Genomic DNA, 23207 nt, shown 5'->3' with positions numbered 1-23207 from the left:
TAATCTATCTCTTGACCTGGGTGTTTCTGGCATTGTAATAATTCAATAACCATATATTTAAGTGTTTTCTATATCTGCATTTTATTATATAACAAAAACACCTTTAAAGAAGAAATTTTTAGATTTTTAAAAAATAGAAAGTTGAGATTATATCCTAATCATTTGGCTAATTTATTGTTAAGATAATGATGAAATATCTTACATCTGTACTGTCCAATATGAGCTCTTGAAATGTACCTAGCAGCCCTGGCCAGTTTGGCTCAGCGGTTAGATTGTCGGCCTTCGGTCCGGAGAGACCCGGGTTCGGTTCCCGCTAGGGGCATGTACTTCGGTTGCAGTTTGTCCCCGGCCCTGGTTGGTCGTGCGGGTGGCAGCCACTCGATGTGTCCCTTCACGTCGATGTTTCTCTCTCTCTCTCCCTTCCTCTCTCTCCCTCCCACTCTATCTGTTAAAAAAAAAAAAAAAAGAAATGTACCTAGCATATTTGAAAAACTGAATTTTTAATTTAATTCTAACTAATTTAAATAGCCATATGTGGTTAGTGGCTACCTCATGGATAATGGCAGGTTTAGAGCATACAACTATCATGAAATTTTTGGCAGGAAAATAAATAAATGAACTTTTAAAATATTATAAATAAAATGTATATACCGTTGAGACAGCTACCATTTGTTTTTAAGTTTGCATAAACTTCTCAAAGTTCAATGAAATAAACGGGGCCTATCATCCTTTTATTTAAATAAATATATTTATATTTACATTTACATTTATATTTACATCTCAGAAAAGTTTGAAATCAAATGTTCTCATCTTACTGGACAGAATTCTTAATATGTCAAAGAACTCTTAACAGTAGTCATATTTCATCCAAACTCTCTCCAGCCCCCATCCCTACTGTGTCTTAGACTCTAAGAACCACTAATTCCACCAGAATCTTGAACAAATCCAACTACATATAAAGTCTAAGGTTGTTTCTGTCACCCTTCAAATGGTTTCCCAGTCCTAAATTCTCCAGATTTGGTTTTATGACCATTTTTTGTCACTAAAAATAGTCCTTAACATTCAATCACTTGACAAACATTTATTTAGCAATTATTCTGTGACGCACTATACGTTTTAGGAAATAGATGAAAACCACAATCTTTGTCCTCAAAGAAATCATATTTTCGGTTTGAGGGGGGCAAGCACCAAACAAACTGCCATTTTCATTTGGGTGTTCTGTTACTTGGCAACTAAAAGCATTCTAACTGATACAGAACAAAATATATTTTCACTGAGCTGGGTGTGGATAAAATTAACTTTGCCTATTGAAGACACGAAAATTTGAGAGTGTTTCAGCCTGAAGTTTAATTTATTAAGTAAAATGTAGCTCATATATATATATATATAGATAGATGTATTTTATAAAGGGAATAGCTTTAACAGCTCTTTTCTGCTTTAAAAAATCAATATTTATAATGATAACAATAGAAGAGGAGGAGAACAGGAGGAGGAGGAAATTATAAACTTGTGGTTATTAAAGTATTTTCATATCTAGGCATTTTATCCTTGTCATATTTACCTTCTGCATTCCACTTGACTTCAACAGCGAAACCATACCAATCTATTTTACTTTGTTTATAACAATTTTCAGGTCAGTTTCATTTTTCATACTTTCATAGTATGTAACACAATATAGTTTACAGAAGAAACCCTTAACTTTAAAAAACAGACAATCTGAACACCAATTTATAAAAAGATGTCTGTTTTTATTTCCATATATTTTCTAAATCTGCTGGAAAAAACATTTCAATCTCATCTGTGGAATGATTCCTTTGATTCATATCAGAGGGTGGAAAATCAACACTGTAGTCATATAAACACCAGAGTAAGCATGGTTTGAGCACAAATAACAAAAAACACAAATAACAAAATGCACTAGAACTATGTGCCTATCCAAGCAGTCCCCAAACGGTGACAAAAATTTTTTGAAAATTAAACTGTAAAACAGTTTCCGAAGTCCAAAACATGTTTCCTATAGAAACAATATTACTGTAAGCAATTCTATTACAAGGCCAGTCCATAAAACTTCATAAAACCATATGTATAAGACTACTACTTGAACTATACCCAAGCAAAGTAATACCTTTACCTTTGGAAAATACATGATTTTCTCCCTCCATCCTCTACCAAGTTGCAGAGGAATTGGCCTGGTGATGGCCTCCATTCACCTCACCAACATCATCTCTTCCTTACTTTCCACTCCCCACACTTTGCGAGTCAGCACAGCACCCTTCTTCAACCTGCAGGGCCTTCTCTCCTCCAAGTCACTGCTGTCATGTTCTTCCTTACTCTTGTAGGTTACCTCCACTCAGCCTTCAACCTCAGCTTAAATGCTACTTCCTCAGGAAGGTTGTTCCTTGTCCCCACACTGAGTCATGCATCCCTGCTACACTTCACCACCCCAGTATTAATCACACTGCATTATAATCACTTTGCCAATTTCCCCTATAATCTCTGTCATGTTAGCTATTAGTTTTGTTTGCTATTAGTTTAAGCCCAGAGCTTAGAAGAACTGCTGCCATTTTGAAGATGTTTAGTACTTTTCGTTTGTAAGAATGAATTTTCATAAGGTACGTCAATGCATTTTAACCTGATCTATGGAACATTTTAGCTGATTTACGGTCATTAACAAGGAATAAAGGGGTTTTCCAAAAACATTTCTCCACTCCTGAACTTATACCTATAGATTATTTGCACAGAGGAGGCTACTTATCAGTTTCTTCCTCATTGGTGGTTTATAAAGTAACTTAAATAGAACATTAAAATTCTAGCAAATAAAAATAAGTATATTTTTTAATATGATCTTTATCTCTTTCCTATAGGAAATGTCATTTATTCTCATGGTTTTTACTACAGTCAATGAAATCTGATCCCCAAATTTGTATCCAAGGCCTGATTTCTCTCTTTAATGAAGATCCAAATTTCCAGCCATCTATAGTTTTCTACCTGAGTGTCCTTCAAGGACTTCACTCCCTTCCCAGATCCTCCCCAAACTTTCTTTTCTCCTGTGTTCCACATTTCAGATAATGACAACACCATCTAGTCACTGAAGCCTAACACTCAAGTTTTCTCACCCTTGCTTCTTAAAGACTGTTCAGTGGACCAACAATGGTATTCATCTCCTGGAATCTTGATAGAAACACAATCTCTGGCCCCTCCCCAGATCTGCTGAATCAGAATCTAACTTTTAACAAAATTCCCAGGTAATTCATAGGCACATTAAAATTTGAGAAACAATGACCTATAATTCCTTTTCTCCCCTACTACCACACATCCACTCTGCCACCAACTCTACAAAAGAAAATGTCTCAAATATATTCCATCCATGTCTGTTATCACTGCTCTAATTTAAGCAATTTTTCAATTATAGTTTATATCCAATACTATTTTGTATTAGTTTCAGGTGTACAGCATAGTGATTAGATAATCATATACTTTACAAAGTGATCCCCCCTCCCCACCCTCCACCTCCTCCAGATATTGCAAGAACCCACCTGGTACCGTACATAGTTATAACAATATTATTGACTATATTCCTCTTGTGTGGAACATTTCAGAAGAGATATTCTGTTGTATAGCTATGATATTTAAAGAGTCCATATAGTTGACTGGCTAGGACTGTGCATAACATAAAGCTCATCTTATCCTTGTAATACACAATTTAGGGATGCTTACAAAATTGTCACATGGGAAAGCATGCAAAAATAAAAGCAAAAAGGATTGAGAAACACTCTTTTTGTGTCCCCTCATTACAATTATTCTCCATATTGACTTCCATTTTCTTTCCAAAATACACATCTGATCATGTCATAACACTCTAAAGTATTTCAGTGGCTTCTGAACAGATCATGTACTTCCTCTACCTTTCTATTCATGTTTTTCTCTTTTTCCCTCTGTTTGCCAAAGTTTGCTCATCTTTTGCCTGCTCAAGAGTCACCTCACTGGAGAAGAAATCATTTTATCTCGACAGTCCCCTTTGTAAATAACTGTTTTGCACTCCCACTGCATTTTTTGTTTTTCTTGATCATGGCTGTCTGTCTTCTCTTCCAGAAAAGGACTTCCCTAAAAGTATTCTGTATCTCAACCATTGGCAGATGCTATACACTAAAAAATGTTCAAATAAGTCAACTACCATTTATACCTGACATCATCAAAAGCTGAAGAACTTATCAATGATAACATGGACACATTTATAAACTACAAAATATTAAGTACCATATACCTATAAGATAGAATCACTTAGGATATAAAGCAAAACAATAAATATCTCAAGCTACATACACCAAGCACAGTAAAAATTTGGAGACCTAATTTATATTCACATAAATACAGTTGTCTTTGTGAGCCTCACTTTGTGGAGACCTATCCTGTTTCCTCATAGTTAAATCAGATAATTGTACAGGATGAAGAGAGTTTAGCTTTGATGAGGAGTGGAGAGGTCAAGCCTGACAGTTGATTTTTTAAATTATATATTTATCATAAAGATTAAAAAGTTTTAATACAGAAAAAAATCTATAATTTAAAATCTTTAAAATTTCATTTTGCATATTAATTTTCAAATATGGTTCAAATCACAGTAGTTTTGGTTCCAAAATTTTGCATAAACTACACTCATATTTATACTTTCAGTGACCACATTATTCTATTAACATATTGTAGTTCATTAAAACATTCACAAAATTTCAATAATTTATTCAACATTTATTAAACAACTACCTTGTCGGGCTCTAAGGCACAAGTGACCACTCCTCACTTCACGAACCCTCCAGGCAAGTAGCAGGAGCTGACTCACACACCCAGGACTGCAATGTAATGCTGAGCATAAATGAGAGGGTGGCTCACCACCAGAGTTGAGTAGGGTGAGATGCCCACTCCCATCTGATTACTGCTCTCATGGGATGAGAAGTCAAAAGGAGGTCAGGAGTAAGAGGGGAACATAAAATATGACAAGACATAGGAGTCTGAAATAACACAATATATTTGGGGAAAGGCAGTGGCTGGGAGTAGTTGCAACCTAAGAATAAAATAGGAGTGTTTGGCCCAATTCCTTAAAACCTCATCGGAATTGGGAATTATTTTAATTCCCAGTACTTTTGATAGAAGAGAAGGGATTGCTCAAGGTGGACTTAAAGTGTATCTTTGATTACCCATTTTTATTACTAATGCTATTTATAACTCTATTACTCATCAGCTAAAATTCTATGTCCACTTATATACTAAATCTTGATATTTTTTCCTCATTAAGTTTGACAGAACTCTTCAGGTATTACAAATATTAACTCTTAGTCACACTTGATACAAGCATTTCCCACAGTCTGTTGTATTTTTTTTATTTTTTATTATGAATAAATCTTAAATTTTATATATTCAAAACTGTTGAACTTTTCTTTGGTGAGGTTTTTTTCCCACTGCTCTAATATGAGTTATCAATTTTTTACAAATCTAATGAATACTGCATTAGATTTTCTACTACTTATTCTAAAATGTGATTTTTAAAGTGTTTATCTCTTAATACCAGCTAAACCTGTTAAAGGTGTGATGCGCATATATAGCCATTAACCTACCTCTTCCAATTCTATTCCCAATCCCTTTGCTAAAATATAGCTAGGGAAATCCCTTTTATCCATACTCCTAATTCATTTTAATTCAGATTCCTTACACTAGAATGCTAGGAAGAGAGCAGCTGGAGCTGGTATCCAGTATACTATCTTTAGAGATAGTCCTGAGACACCCACACCCTCTATGAAAGAATTAGGAATTAATATTTTAAGGAACATGTTAAGAAGAGAACACTTAAGGGATGCATAAGCAATAAAAAGCAATGCTAATTGTAAAGTATTGTGGCATTATCTCCGTTATGCTTTCTAAGTCCTCAAAACTGGACCTGGCATGACAACATTTTGACTTCATGTTATGAAAGGTAATTTTCAAATTAGAAAAGGGGACTTAGTCAAGTGGTTTGCAGGATCATTTGTGACTCCCATGGGAGTTTGGAAATTGGAGAGGAGGGGCACTTTTAGATGTCACAATGAGGGAGCACACATTGCTATCGGTAAGGAACCAGGGATCATAAATGTTCAACGTGTAACGCAATCTTGTGCAACAAAAACTTGTCCCATCCCAAATGCCAATAACCACCTCACTTCAGCCAAGAGCCCTACAGCCCAAAATGTCTTGCTTCTAATATCTAGTGAAGGGAAGTCTCCTCTCATTTGTTCTACCCACCCTGCCATAGGTACATATTTTACAGTAGACGGACCAGCTCTAAAGAAGACTGAGGTGGACCCAGCTGTACTGAATGTCTTGCTTACTCCTCCTGTGGGCCTGAATTTATTCAAGTAATATCGCCTCAAGTTTCTGGATTTTGGCTAATCTCTTCTCACTCTGATCTACCAAAATGTTTCCTATAAATTTTCAGAAATTACTTGATAAACAAATCACACTAAAATGTTAATGATACAATGGAATCCTCTTTTCAGGGATATTTCTATTTAAGGCTTAAACCAGAGACAACACTTCTGACATCTCTTCTATTACCACACTGCCTCAAGCAGTTATCTTTTCACCTGGATAGCCACAGTAGTTTCTAAACTAGTCTTCCTGCTTTAACGCACCAACTCATAGTCTACTCTCAACAAAGAGCTAACCTACGTGAGATCCTATCATTTCTTAGATCCAAATACCCTGATAGCTCACTAGTTCAATAATAATAAAAGACAAGTATCTCTAGTGGCCTACAAGGTCATAAATCATTTGAAATGAGAAAAGCTATGACAACAAATTAGACAATCTAAGCGAAATGGACAATTTCTAGAAACACATAGTCTCCCAAAACTGGATGGGGAAGAGACAGAAAACTTGAACAGACCAATAACAACTAAGGAAATTGAAGACGTAATCAAGACTCTCTCAGCAAACAAAAGCCCAGGCCTGGATGGCTTCACGGGGGAGTTTTACCGAACATTCAAAAAAGAACTAACACCCATTCACCTCAAACTATTTCAAAAAATCCAAGAAGAAAGACTTCCAAACTCATTTTATGAGGCCAGAATAATTCTAATTCGAAAACCAGAACAAGACACTACAAAGAAAGGAAACTGCAGGCCAATATCCCTGATGAACATAGATGCCAAAATCCTGAACAAAATACTAGCAAATCTGATCCAGCAATACATCAAAAAAATTATTCACCATGACCAAGTGGGATTCATCCCAGGGATGCAAGGCTGATACAATATTCGCAAATCAATAAATGTGATAAACCATATAAATAAAATAAAGAATAAAAACCACATGATCATATCAATAGATGCCGAAAAAGCCTTCGACAAAATCCAGCATACATTTCTGATAAAAACGCCCAGCAATGTGGGAATAGAGAGATCATATCTCAACATAATAAAGGCCATTTATGAAAGACCTACAGCCAACATCATACTCAATGGGCAAAAAATTAAACAATTTCCCTTAAGAACAGGAACAAGTCAAGGATGCCCACTTTCACCACTCTTATTTAACATAGTACTGGAGGTCTTAGACACAGCAATCAAATAGGAAGAAAAAATAAAGGGGATCCTAATCGGAAAGGAGGAAGTGAAACTGTCATTATTCGCAGATGACATGACACTATAAGTAGAAAACCTCAAAGACTCCAACAAAAATTTACTAAACCTAATAAATAAATTCAGCAAAGTAGCAGGATACAAAATTAATGTCAAGAAATAGATGGCATTCTTATACACCAATGATGAACTCACAGAAAGAGAAACTAAGAAAACAATCTCATTTACCATTTCGCCAAAAAAATTAACATAACTAGGAATAAACTTAACCAAAGAAATAAAGGACCTATTCACAGAAAACTACAAGTCACTGAAAAATGAACTAGAGGAAGATATAAAACAGTGGAAACACATACCTTGTTCATGGATTGGAGGAATTAACATCATTAAAATGTCCATACTACCCAAGCAATCTATAGATTCAATGCAATCCCCATCAAAATACCAATGACATACTTCAAAGAACTAGAACAAATACTTCAAAAGTTCATGTGGAACCAAAAAAGACCTCGAATAGCCACAGCAATCTTAAAAAAGAACAAAGTAGGAGGGATCACATTGCCAGATTTTAGGTTATACTACAAAGCCACTCTAATCAAAACAGCCTGGTACTGGCACAAGAACAGGCATATAGAACAGTGGAACAGAACAGAGAACCCAGAAATGGACCTAAGGCAATATGCTCAATTAATATTTGACAAAGAAGAGCATGCAGTGGCAAGAGCATACAGTGGAGTAAAGACAGCCTCTTTAATAAATGGTGCTGGGAAAATTGGACAGCTACATGCAAAAAAATGAAACTAGATCATCAACTTACACCATACACAAGAATAAACTCAAAATGGATAAAAGACTTAAATGTGACTCATGAATCCATAAAAATCCTAGAAAAAAATGTAGGCAACAAAATTTCAGACATCATACGCAGCAGAGTTTTCACTGATACATCACCTAAGGCAGCAGAAACAAAGGAGAAAATGAACACATGGGATTACAGCAAATTCAAAAGCTTCTGCACAGCAAAAGAAACAATCATCAAAATGGAAAGGCAACCCACTGTATGGGAGAGTATAATTGCCAATGATATATCAGATAAGGAGTTAATTTCCAATATATATAGAGTGCTCATACAACTCCACAAAAGGAAGACAAAGAACCCAATGAAAAAATGGGCAGAGGAACTAAATAGACACCTCTCCAAACAGGACATATTAATGGCTAAGAGATATATGAAGAAATGCTCAACATGACTAATCATCAGAGAAATGCAAATTAAAGCAACAACGAGGTATCATCTCACACCTGTCAGAATGGCCGCCATCAATAAATCATCAAACAACAAGTGTTGGCGAGGGTGCGGAGAAAAGGGGACTCTAGCACAATGCTGGTGGGAATGCAGACTGGTGTAGCCACTATGGAAAATAATATGGTGTTACCGCAAACATTTAAAAATTGAACTGCCATTTGACCCAGTGATCCCACTTCTAGGAATATACCCTAAGAAGCCTGAAACACTAATCAGAAAGAATATATTTACTTCCATGTTCGTAGTGGCATTATTTACAATAGCTAAGGATCTAGAAACAGCCCAAATGTCCATCAGTAGACAAATGGATAAAAAAGCAGTGGTACATATACACAATGGAGTACTATGCAGCTGTAAGAAAGAAAGATCTCTTATCCTTTGAGATGACATGGAGGGACCTAGAAAGTGTCACCCTAAGTGAAACAAGCCAAACAGAGATAGAGAAGTATCATATGATCTCACTTACTTGTGGAATATAATGAACATAATGGTCTGAGGAATGGGGTAGTCCCAGAGACGTGGAAGTGGGGTACAGACTGACAATCCCCAGAAGAGGCGGTGGTGGGGGAGAGAGAAACACATAACTTATATGCATGTATGCATGACCAATGGACATGGACTACAAAGCTGGGGACAGGGCAGGGAGGGAGGGGGACGGGGGGATCAGGAGGGAAAAAAGGAGAAATATCTGTAACAAAAATAAATTAATTAATTAAATTAAAAAAAGAAATGAGGAAAGCTGAAGGAAGAGTGTATCAGAGAGAAAGAACAAGACTCTCTTTGGCCATGTTAAATGGAAGAGTATATTAGGGAGAAAAAACCTTGAGAAATTCCTCTTTCAATAGTCAGACAAAAATGGAAGAACTAACATAGAAGACTAAAAAGAGTAAACCAGAATAAGGAAAGGAAAACCAGGAATGGGTGGTGTAACAAAGGCCAAGGGAAGAGTGTTCCTGAAAGGAAGCAATGCTCAACTATGGTCAACTGCATTCAGAGCAATTGTAGGGGGTAAGAGGTTTGAAAGAATGGAGGAGGTATGCTGTGGGGAGTCAGATAATACAGGCACATGGGAAGATTATTGGGTAATTTTAAGCCTGCGGAATATATCTTAAAATAAAAACAACAGGCAGTTGACCTTATCTAGTCCTGAAACTTTGCCAGACAGGAGAGATCAAAGGGGTGGCTTATAAAGGATTTGAGGGAATTTGCAAGAACGTAATTTGAATTGAGGCTGCTAGGCTGGTTAAGAAAAGAACTGATGGCAGGTAGAACCTAATGAATAAATGGCAATGGGAGGGAGAGGGTTAATTATCTGAAAGTCTTGATAAGTCATAAACATTTTCCCATATTAATAAGTATACTTTCTCCATCATGCTTTTAATTGTTCCATAATAAAACAGTCTATTTATTGGTATTATTAAGTAAATGTGATTGTAGTTTAATAAGAGCGAGCTATTTACTATTTGAACACTGTTCACCATTCAACTTACTTTTCATGACCCAGATCAAATAGCATTTATAGAAAAAAAAAAACGAAACAAAAAACAAACCATGTTATAATGAAAGATAACAGGATTAAAGCATGAGCTCTTCCATTTACTAATGTACCTTGGACAATTTACCTAACCTCTCTGAATCTAAATCTCTTAATCTAATAGATTACGGTAGGCAGAAAAATGCCCTCCCTTACAAGAATATATAGGACATAATCCCTTAAAACTGTTAATATGTTATGTTGCATGGCAAGGGGGAATTAAGGCTATAAGTGGAATTAAAGTTGCTAATCAATTGACCTTAAATTACGGAGAGTATCCTGGATTATCCAGGATGGCCTGAAATAATCACAAAGATCCTTTAAGGGAGAAGATGGAGGCAGAAGAGTCAAATCCAGAGAAATGGCACGTGAGAAAGACTCAACCTGCCAGTGCTGGCTTTGAGATAGAAGGAGGCCATAAACCAAAGAAATGTCGGCAGCTTATAGAAGCTAGAAAAGACAAGAAAACTGATCTCCCCTAAAACTCCAGAAGGGAATGCAGTCCTGCCAACACTCAGTAAGACCCAATTTAGGCTTCTGACCTCCAGAAGTCTAACTTAATAAATTTGTTGTTGTAAGCCATGAAGTTCTTATTAATTTGCTACAGCAGCAATAGGAAACTAATACATACACAGGTAAAACAAATCTTTATAAATTATTGTGTAGATAAACCAAGATAACATATACAAAGTACCTAATAGAATGCCTTGTACACAGGAAGCATTTCTTTCTTTTTTTTTTTAAACCTCACTCGAGGACATTTTTCCATTTTTTGTTCAGATAGAGTGGAAGGGAGAGAGAGGGAGAGAGAGAAAAATCGACGTGAAAGGGACACATTGAGTGGCTGCCACCCGCACGACCCAACCAGGGCCGAGGACAAACAGCAACCAAGGTACATGCCCTTAGCAGGAACTGAACCCGGGTCTCTCCGGACCGCAGGCCAATGCTCTAACCTCTAAGCCAAACCGGTCAGGGCTATTTCATTTTTTTATAATATATTTTTATTGATTTTTGGATAGAGAAGAAGGGAGATGGAGAGAGAGATAAAAACATCTAAGAGAGAGAAATATCGATAGGCTGCCTTCTGCACACCACATACTGGGGATCGAGACCATAAACCAGGCATGTGTCCTGACCTTGAATTGAACTGGCAACCTTTCAGTGCACAGGACAATGCTCAATTCACTGAGCCACACCAGCCGGGCCATTAGAAGCATTTAAATAGCTGCTATTGATATTATTAGTGCTAATACTATTAACGGCACCAAAATCAATCACAGTCAACAGAAAGAACACTGACTCAGTTATAGAAGTTACTCAACTCTGTAACCTAAGTTATCTTAACCTCTGTAGGACTCAGTTTTCTCACTTACAAACAAAATGAGGGCCTAGAAAAAATGACTTCTAAAGTTTCGCCCAGCTCTAAAATTTTATGATTCTAAAATCCAATTCCTTAATGACACATTCTACTTATTACTAATTAACTGATTCAAAAAATCCTATCAAATAAAAATAATAAGCCAAGTAGTTTTCATTTTATGTTTCAACATTTTCAATATTTTTATACTGCTGAGTTATAGCCTTATAAAGTCGAGTCATGGCATACAAATCACAAGTCTGCAAGTAAGGAAAAATATCTAAGTTATCCTGCTACCATTTAAAGGCCTTACAGTCAAACTACAATAATAATAGCATCTTGTCAGATAGCTGAAAGTATATTCCCACATATTACCTCATTTATTCTTTTTCTAACAGCTTTATTGAGATATAATTCACACACCATACAATTCACCCTTTTAAAGTGTACAATTCATTGGCTTTTGTATATTCAGAGTTCTGCAACTATCACCACAAACTTAGACCATTTTCATTATCCCAAAAAGAAAATCCTTACCCATTAGCCGTCAATCCCCATCATCCCTCTCCAACTCTCCTAGCCCACTAATCTACTTTCTGTCCCTATAGATTAGCCTATTCTGGACATATAAATGGAATTATACAATATAGGGCATTTTTTTTTCTGGCTTCCTTCTCTGAGCATAAAGTTTTGAGATTCATCCATGTTGTAGCATTTGTATGAATATACCACATTTACTTATCCATTCATAAATTGATGACATCTGGGTTGCTTCTACTTTTTAACCATTAGGAATAATGCTGCTATGAACATTCATGTACAAGTGTTTGTATGTATGTATGTTCTAATTTCTTTTGGGTATATACCTAGAGTGGGACTGCTGGGTATCATGTGGTAACTTTTTTTTAATCTTTAAAAAACTGCCAAACGGAGAAATTCCAAAATAGCGGTGGAGTGAATTGAAGTTACACAGACCATCTCCCAGGACCAAACTGGAATTACAATGAAAACAAAAACAAATCGTCAGGAAAAAGCAACAGAAAAGAAGCTTGGAGGACGACATAACCAGGGACACTGACTCAATCCTAGTAGGATTGCGAAGATGCGAGAGGGGGGCTGGGAGCCCACAGACAGCAGCAGTCTTAGCTGTGAGCAGCGCCCTCGGATTAAATTCCCAAACGGCTCCACAGCCCAAAGCTGGGACAGAGGCTAAAATAGCCATAGCCACTCACCTTGGGCTCCGGCAAAGGGAGGGCAGATGGGACTGGAACTGTGTGGGGACACTCGGGATTTGGAGGGCGCTCAGAGCATTGCTGAGTTGCTGCCATGCAGGACAGTGGTCATCTTACTCCTTCCCAGGGCTCTGGGGAAAGGCAGTGGCCTCTCCCTTGGAGATTCAACCCCACCAGGTGGCCACTGAAATGCAAATTGAGGCAGATTAACACCCAACATCTGCCCCACCCTCTACTAATCTCCTTACTCTGAACACTTGAGGGAGTTTTTCATTCAACTGAGGAGCCAAGGCTCTTCAAGGAACTGGGACTAACAGCCTCCAGGCAAAAAACTAGAGAATAACTGAACTATCCCTGGGCTTGCAATTCTGCCCAGGAAGGTAAGACTTGACAGTGGTGTTTACCTTGGGGCCTCCCATGCTCATCCAGACCCAGCAGAGGTTGCCACAAACAGCAGAACACAAATACCCACAGGGAAAATTTGGCAGGCTCCAAAGACCACTGAGATAGCCGAAATGGTGAAACAAAGAAACAAATGCCAAATGAAAGAACAAGAGACCTCTACCGAAGATGAGATAAATGAGGTGCACTTAAGTAACTTAACAGAACTAGAATTCAGAGCCATGATCTTGAGGAAGCTCAACAGCATGTGTAAGGACATGAGAAGCATGAGTAAAGACATAGAAATGTTGAAAATCAACCAGTTGAAAATTAAAAACTACCAGGAAGAAATGAAGAATGACATATCAGAAACAAAGAAAACATTGGAAGGTCTAAACAGCAGAGTAGAGGAACATGAGGACCGGATCAGTGAATTAGAAGACAGGGTAGAAAAAATCAACCAGTCAGAAAAACAAAAGGAAAAAATAATTAAAAAACAGGAAGACAGCTTAAGAGAACTGTGGGAAACTGGAAGTATAATAATATTCGCATCATAGGAATCCCCGAAGAAGAAAACGAGCAAGGGTTAGAGAATATATTTGGAAAAATAGCAATAGAAAACTTCCCTAATTTGGTGAAGGAAGAAGGCATTCAAGTTCAAAAAGCACAGAGAGCCCCAAGTAAGAAGAAACCAAACAGTCCCACACCAAGACACATAATAATCAAAGCCAAACATTAAAGATAAAAAGAGAACCCTAAAAGCAGCACAAGATAAACAACAGGTTACCTACAAAGGAACTCCCATAAGGCTCTCAGCTGACTTCTCACAAGAAACACTACAGGCCAGAAGGGAATGTCATGAGGTAATCAAGATCATGAAAAACAAGGATCTGAATCTAAGACTACTCTACCCAGCAAGGCTATCATTCAAAATAGAAGGACAAATAAAGAGCTTCCCAGAAAAAAAAATAAAAAGGCTAAGGGAATACATTAGCACCAAACCAGCACTGCAAGAAATGTTGAAAGGACTGCTGTAATTAGCTGGAGAAATAAAAAGAAAAATAGAACCACAATAAACAAAAATGGCAATAAATAACTACATATGAATAATCATCTTAAATGTAAATGGTTTGAATGCTCCAATAAAAAGACACAGAGTAGCTGATTGGATAAAAAAAGCATGACTCATATATATGTTGTTTACAAGAGAACCCCCTCACAACAAAAGACTCACATAGGTTGAAAGTGAAGGGATGGAAAATAAATCTTTCATGCCAACAGAAAGGGTAAAAAAGCTGGGGTAGCAATACTCATGTGATAAAATAGATCTATCCAACAGGAAGATATAACCTTGATAAACATATATGCACCCAATATAAGAGCACCAAAATACATTAAAAATCTTCTGGAAGACTTCAAAGGAGAAATCAATAACAATACAATCATGGGAGGGGACTTCAACACCCCGCTGACATCATTGGATAGATCCTCTACACAAAAAATCAGCAAGGAAACAGAGACTCTAAATGAAGCACTAGACCAAATGGATGTAATAGATATCTACAGAGAATTACACCCCAAAACTACAGAATTCACATTCTTCTCAAGTGCACATGGGACATTCTCAAAGACAGACCACATCTTAGGACACAAACTAAGTTTATATGAGTTCAAGAAGACTGAAATCCTATCAAGCATATTCTCAGATCACAATGGTAAGCTATAAGAAATCAACTGCAACAAGATGATGCAAAAACATTTGAAAACATGGAGGCTAAACAGCATGTTATTAAACAACGAATGGGTTACTGAGAAGATCAAGGAAGAAATTAAAAACTTCTTGGAAACCAATGAAAATGAACACCCAACAATACAAAATCTATGGGATGCAGCGAAAGCAGTTCTGAGAGGGAAGTTCATAGCACTACAGGCCTACCTCCAGAAGCAAGAAAAATCTCTAATAGACTATCTAACCTCACAACTTAAAGAACTAGAAAGAAAAAAGAAAGAAAGAAAACCGCAGAGCAAATAGAAGGAAGGAAACAGTAAAGATCAGAGCAAAAATAAATGACAGAAACCAAAAACACAATTCAAAGGGTCAATGAAACAAAGAGCTTGTTATTTGAAAAGATAAACAAGATTGATGGACCCTTAGCTAGACTCACCAAGAAACAAAGAGAGAGAACCCAAACACACAAAATCAGAAATGAAAGAGGAGAAGTAACAACTGACACCACAGAAATAAAAAAGATCGTTAACAACTACTAATGAACAATTGCACGGCAACAAATTCGACAATCTAAGCGAAATGGACAAATTTCTAGAAACACATAGTCTCCAAAACTGGATGGGGAAGAGACAGAAAACTTGAACAGACCAATAACAACTAAGAAAATTGAAGACATAATCAAGACACTGCCAGCAAACAAAAGCCCAGGCCCAGATGGCTTCACGGGGGAGTTTTACCAAACATTCAAAAAAGAACTAACACCCATTCTCCTCAAACTATTTCAAAAAATCCAAGAAGAAAGACTTCCAAACTTTATGAGGTCAGCATAATTCTAATTCCAAACCCAGAAAAAAACACTACAAAGAAAGGAAACTGCAGGCCAATATCCCTGATGAACATAGATGCCAAAATACTGAACAAAATACTAGTAAATCAGATCCAGCAATACATCAAAAAAATTATTCACCATGACCAAGTGGGATTCAATCCAGAGATGCAAGGCTGGTACAATATTCGCAAATCAATGAATGTGATGCACCACATAAATAAAATGAAGAATAAAACCACATGATCATATCAACAGATGCCGACAAAGCCTTCGACAAAATCCAGCATCCATCTCTGATAAAAACGCTCAGCAATGTGGGAATAGAGGGATCATATCTCAACATAATACAGGCCACATATGAAAGACCTACAGCCAACATCATACTCAATGGGCAAAAACTAAAACCATTTCCCTTAAGAGCTGGAACAAGGACTTCCAGTCAAGGTGGCGGTGTAGGTAAACGTGGTATCGCGTCCTCCCACAACCACATCAAAGTTACAACTAAACTACAGAACAACCATCATTCAAAACCGCCTGAAATCAAGCTGAATGGGAGTCCTACAACGACGGAATTAAAGCAGCAGCAGCATTAATACTGCTGGGAGGGGCGGGGGCACACGGGCTGGTCCCACACCCAAGTGTGGCAGATAAAAATCAGGAGGACACCTAGGCTGGGAAGGTCCTCCCTGAAGACTGAGGGGTCCCTATCCCACACCAGGTGTCCCGCTCAGGGTTCCAGTGCCAGGAAGAGAAGTCCCCATAAATTCTGGCTGAAAAAACCAGCGGGAACTGAGGCTCAGGGAGGCTGGGGCGGCTGGAGCCCCAGGTAGCTCCTCTTAAAGGGCCCGCACACGGATTTATCAGACTCTCTCTCTCTAAGCTTGGAGGGGAGGCAGCTCGAGGGTCACCAGAGACATACAGGGAAGAACTAAGCTATTTGACACTGGAGCGAGGGCTGGAGAGGGGGCTTTCTCCGGGACAAATGTGCTGTAAGAGGCCTTTGTTCCTTTGGTGAGCCCTTCCCTGGGGCGGCAGACAGCCACCATATCTGGGATTCCAGCAACCTGGCTCACACTGGTAGCCCCGCCCTGGTGACTCCATGAGGCCCCGCCCTGCCCCACCCAACTTTCAAGCCCAACCAAGCTGTTGCCACTTGCTTAACCATAGGATTGGCCTGTCTTGGATCCTCCTTCAGGTTTTTCCTAAATTCTTTCAAACGAGCAGCATCTTGCCTCAGCTACCCCCTACTTCTCGTTAAGTAATACACAGAAACAAACTCAGGGAGGCACCCAAAATGAGGAGAAAAAGAAACAGGTCCCAAATGAAAGAACAGAACAAAACCCCAAGAAAAGAACTAAGGGAAATGGAGATACACAACCTAACAGATGCTGAGTTCAAAATACTGCTTATAAGAATGCTCAATGAACTTAGTGAGGGGCTCAAGAACATAAAAAAGGACCAGTCAGAAAGTATGGATGCACAGTCAGAAATGAAGGAGGCATTAACTGAAATAAAGAATAATTTACACAGCTTCATAGTAGAGTACGTAAATCCAAGAAGCAAACCATCGATTTGGAATATAAGAAAGTAAAAACGCCCAATCAGAACAGCAAAAAGAAAAAAGAATCCGAAAAAATGAGGATAATGTAAGGAGCCTCTGGGATAACTTCAAGTGTGCCTATATTCGCATCTTGGGGGTGCCAGAAGGAGAAGAGAGAGAACAAGAAATCGAAAACCTGTTTGAAACAATAATGGCAGAAAACTTTCCTAACTTGGTGAAGGAAACAGACATACAAGTCCAGAAAGCACAGAGAGTCCCAAACAAGATGAACCCCCAAGAGACCCACACCAAGACACATCATCATCAAAATGCAAAAGGTTCAAGACAAAGAGAGAATCTTAAAAGCAGCAAGAGAAAGGCAGCTAGTTACCTACAAGGGAGTTCCCATAAGGCTGTCAGCTGATTTCTCAAAAGAAACTTTGCAGGCCAGAAGGGAGTGGCAAGAAATATTCAAAGTGATGAAAAGCAAGAACCTACAACCAAGATTACTCTATCCTGCAAAGCTGTCATTTAGAATCAATGGCCATATAAAGATTTTCCCAGACAAGAAAAAGTTAAAGGAGTTCATCACCACCAAACTGTTATTATATGAAATGATGAAGGGTCTTTTTAAAGAAAAAGATAAAATATATGAACAAACAAAATGGCAATTGATACATATCTATCACTATGGAATCTACAAACAAAATGAACAGGTAGAACAGAAACATTCTCATAGATACAGAGAACATTTTGTTGGTTGCCAGATGGGAGGGGGGTTGGGGGAATGGGTGAAAAAGGTGAAGAGATTAAGAAGTACAAATTCATTGCTAGACTGACAAACCTCAAAGGGAAAGGGGTTGAGGGGGTGGGAAGAAATAAACCAAAGAACTTATATGCATAACCAATGGACACAGACAATAGGGTGGGAAAAGGCGGGAGGGGTGCGGGAGTGGGGAGGAGGGGGTCAATGGGGGAAAAATGTGGAACATTTGTAATACATTTTACATTTAACAATAAAGATTAAAAAAAAAAGAATAGTAACAAGACAAGTATGCCCACTTTCGCCACTCTTATTTAACATAGTACTGGAAGTCTTAGCCACAGCAATCAAAAAGGAAGAAAAAATAAAAGGGATCCAAATTGGAAAGGTGGAAGTGAAACTGTCATTATTTGCAGATGATATATGATACTATATGTTAAAAACCCCAAAGACTTCATCAAAAATTTACTAGACTTAATAAATAAATTCGGCAAAGTAGCAGGATACAAAATTAACATCAAGAAATTGATGACATTCTTTTTTTTTTTTTTCATCCTCACCCGAAGACATTTTTCTATTTTTTGTTCAGATAGAACGGGAGGGATAGAGAGGAAGAGAGAGAGAGAGAGAGAGAGAGAGAGAGAGAGAGAGAGAAACATCGATGTGAAGGGACACATCAAGCGGCTGCCACACTCACGACCAACCAGGGCTGGGGACAAAATGCAACCGAGGTATGTGCCCTTAGCGGGAACCGAACCCGGGTCTCTCTGTACCGCAGGCCAACGCTCCAACCCCTGAGCCAAACTGGCCAGGGTGAGAAATTGACGACATTCTTATATACCAATGATGAACTCACAGAAAGAGAAACTAAGAAAACAATCCCATTTACCATTGCAGCAAAAAAATTAAGATACCTAGGAATAAACTTAACCAAAAAAATAAAGGACCTATTTGAAGAAAACTACAGGTCATTGAAAAATGAACTAGAGGAAGATATAAAACAGTGGAAGCACATACCTTGTTCATGGATTGGAAGAATTAACATCATTAAAATGTCCATGAAACTCACAGCAATCTATAGATTCAATGCAATCCTCATCAAAATACCAATGACATACTTCACAGAACTAGAACAAATACTTCAAAAGTTCATATGGAACCAAAAAAAAAAAAAAACCTCAAATAGCCACAGCAATCTTGAAAAAGAAAAATAAAGTAGGAGGGATCACAATGCCAGATTTCAGGTTATACTACAAAGCCACTGTAATCAAAACAGCCTGGTACTGGCACAAGAACAGGCATATAGAACAGTGGAACAGAACAGACAACCCAGAAATGGACCCAAGGTAATATGCTCAATTAATATTTGACAAAGGTGGTAAGAGCATACAGTGGAGAAAAGACAGCCTCTTTAATAAATGGTGTTGGGAAAATTGGACAGCTACATGCAAAAAAATGAAACTAGACCATCAACTTACACCATACACAAGAATAAACTCAAAATGGATAAAAGACTTAAATGTGACTCATGAATCCATAAAAATCCTAGAAGAAACTATGGGCAATAAAATTTCAGACATCATACGCAGCAGAGTTTTCACTGATACATCACCTAAGGAGAAAGTGAACACATGGGACTACATCAAACTCAAAAGATACAATCATTAAAATGGAAAGGCAACCCACTCTATGGGAGAGCATAATTTCCAATGATATATCAGATAAGGGGTTAATTTCCAATATATATAGAGTGCTCATACAACTCAAAGAAAGGAAGACAAAGAACCCAATGAAAAAATGGGCAGAGGAACTAAATAGACACCTCTCCAAACAGGACATACACATGGCTAAAAGACATATAAAGAACTGCTCAACATCATTAATCATCAGACAGATGCAAATTAAAACACCAATGAGGTATCACCTCACACCTGTCAGAATGGCCGCCATCAATAAATCATCAAACAACAAGTGTTGGCGAGGGTATGGAAAAAAGGGGACTCTAGTACTCTGCTGGTGGAAATGCAGATTGGTGCAGCCACTATGGAAAATAATGTGGTGTTACCTCAAAAATTTAAAAATTGAACTGCCATTTGACTCAGTGATCCCACTTCTAGGAATATACCCTAAGAAGCCTGAAACACTGATCAGAAAGAATATATGTACCCCCATGTTTGTAGCAGCACTATTTACAATAGCTAAGATCTGGAAACAGCCCAAATGTCCATCAGTAGAAGAATGGATAAAAAAGCAGTGGTACATATACACAATGGAGTACTATGAAGACATAAGAAAGAAAGATCTCTTATCCTTTGCGACGACATGGAGGGACCTCGAAGTATTATCCTAAGCAAAATAAGCCAGACAGAGAAAGACAGGTATCATATGATCTCACTTATTTGTGGAATATAATGAACATAACAGTCTGAGGAATGGTGTAATCCCTGAGACGTGGAAGTGGGGTACAGACTGACAATCTCTAGAAGTGGGGGTGGTGGGGGAGAGATAAACCACAGAACTTATATGCATGTGTGCATGAACAATGGACATGGACATCAAAGCTGCGGACAGGGAGGGGAGGGTGTGCAGAGAGGAATCAGTGGGGGGAAAAGGAGAAACATCTGTAACAAAAATAAATTAATTAATTTAAAAAAATAATAAAGAAAAAACTGCCAAACTGTTTTCTAAAGCAGCTGCCTTTTTTTTTTTAATGCTCACCCGAGGATATTTTTCCATTTATCTTCAGACAGAGTGGGAGGGAGGGAGGGGGAGAGAGAGAGAGAGAGAGAGAGAGAGAGAGAGAGAGAGAGATCAATGTCAGAGAGACACATCAATTGGCTGCCTCCCGCAGGACCAGGACTATAATCAAACCACAACCAAGGTAAGTGCCCTTGACTGGAATCAAACCCTAGACTCCTTGGCCCACTGCTGAGCCAAGCCAGCCAGGGCAGCAGCTGCCCACTTTCACATTCCAATGAGTACTGTCTTTTGTGATTTTGATTTGCATACTTCTATGACCTAAGATGTTGAGCATCTTTTCATGTGCTTATTAGACGTCTGTAACTCTTCTTTGGAGAAATGTGTACTCGGATCCTTTGCCTATTTATTAATCCAGTGATTTGTCCTTTTAATTCTTGAGTTATAACAGTTTTTTATAAATTCTGGATACAAGTACATTATCAGATATATGATTTGCATGTATTTTCTCCCATTCTACATATCTCATCTAATCTTAGTGAAGCTATTTGCAGTAAACAGATTCTGTGTTGCTATCCCCATTTCACAGAGAGAATTGGCATGTCATATGATTAAACAGACTTGACAACTGGCAGACTGAAAAGAAAGCTGATAGTTGTGTTCCTGTTTTTATTAAATTGAAGAGGCCATAGCAACACTGTGACAGAACACTCACAAAGTCTCTTTCATTCAACCCTGATGCTATCTATACTATTTCCACAGCTATATCAAAGATGATTCATTTATTCACTCAAAAAGGTTAAGTGTTATGTGGCTGGCTGTATGCTACTCCTAGCTCAGAATGAATCAATGAACATGACCAAACCCTTGTTCTCAATAGTCTTACAACTTATTAGTGTTGTGCAAAATCCCTAGCCCAGAAACAATTTCTTAACAGTCCAAAGACATTTTTTTTTATCTAATGTTAAAAGATCTACCCTCAAGTCAGAGGAAACATTACATATTTTAATGCAAGTAATATTATTTTTTAAAAATCCAAAGCACCAAACTTATTTTGTGGTCCAGTACAAACTTGTTTTGAGTATTGTCTTTAGTAGGGCAATATTTGGTTCTTATAAATCCCTTTCATAATGCAGTAATGCTTGATGATATTGGTCAAAATGAAACTTTGACTAAAGGAAGATAATACTCATATTTTACCTTTAAGCAGAAAAACCTGAAGGTTTAGTCTATATCGTGGGCAATTCTTATCCCATGCTGAAGAAATTTTATAACAGCTCACTTAAACATAAAAACAAAAATATAGAATTATATATCTGAACACTTACAAAGGTGGTTCTAACTGTGTCCATCAAAGTAACCCTAATGCAGAGCAAAGAGACTGAATAACCCCCAGAAGACTGAAGCCCTACATGGTCCACACAAACTTTAAATTTCTTGGTCTTTTTTTCCCTAAAGAGTTTACACAAATGTTACATTATCAACTATAATAAATTCAGTTTCTTTGTTATAAAAACCATTAAACATTCTTAATTAGGGTCCATATAAGAATTTGTAGTTGAGGACAAACAGAACAAATGCATGGCTTATAACTGGAACTACATTAATTTTAACTGTGCAAATTTAGTAAATTAAATAACAGCCAGCAAGTAAAACAAACATTCAGGAAGGGGTACCATGCGTACCTAATGGTTCTGAGTGCCCTCTGCTGACTCCTCTGTGACTGGAGGGTGTGCATGCTGTGTTTGGCTAGCTGGGTGCCTAAGGATTAAGAAGACATAGGCTGAGCAGGGAGAGCATGACCTGAGGTGACCCCAGGGATGGCCTGCTGCAAGAAGGCAGCATCGCAGTTCAATGCAGGGCTTCTCCACATTGTGAACTGGGAGGTTAGGGGTTCTCTGGGGGTGTCTTGTGTTTCTTTGTGGGGTCAGAGAATAGCTATAAGTGGGAAGAGTGCTGCACTCCTGATTTATAATCCCCTTAATTTCACCTGTCTTACATACTAGGCTTTCATGAAAATGTTCTGAAGACTGAACTCAGACTGCGGAGAAAAGGGGCTGAAGAGCTAAATCTAGAGGAAGTCTTGGCCAGGCAGACAACAATGCCCATCAGATCTGAAAGACAAGGTGAGGACAAAATGGGAGAATGAATAATAAAGCTTGTGAGGAGCAGAGTTAAAAACAGGAAAGGGTGCGGTGTAAGCCAAGGGTCGGGGTCAGACCTTTATCCACAGAA

General features: G+C 37.9%; 1 protein-coding gene across 49 annotated transcripts in view; it reads right to left on the bottom strand.

Annotated features, from left to right (window-relative positions):
- The window catches only part of ZNF438 (zinc finger protein 438), a 195568-nt gene extending 182484 nt beyond the window's left edge, over positions 1-13084 (bottom strand). For 45 of the 49 annotated variants that reach the window (XM_036256292.1, XM_036256129.1, XM_036256170.1 and 42 more), the window contains exons 1-2: positions 13034-13084; positions 12668-12793 (exon numbers count right to left, since the gene is read on the bottom strand). The gene's annotated coding sequence lies outside the window, so the exon portion shown is untranslated. Of the gene's footprint in view, positions 1-4758; positions 4862-12667; positions 12794-13033 lie in introns of those variants that run through there. The other 4 variants (XM_036256490.1, XM_036256223.1, XM_036256480.1 and 1 more) reach the window with 4 other exon arrangements.
- Positions 13085-23207: the final 10123 nt, after the last annotated feature.

This window comes from Molossus molossus, unplaced genomic scaffold (genome assembly GCF_014108415.1).
Source record: "Molossus molossus isolate mMolMol1 unplaced genomic scaffold, mMolMol1.p scaffold_m16_p_1, whole genome shotgun sequence".
NCBI lineage: Eukaryota > Metazoa > Chordata > Mammalia > Chiroptera > Molossidae > Molossus > Molossus molossus.
Note: the sequence above shows the minus strand (reverse complement) of the source record. Positions and strands in the feature narration are given on the sequence as shown.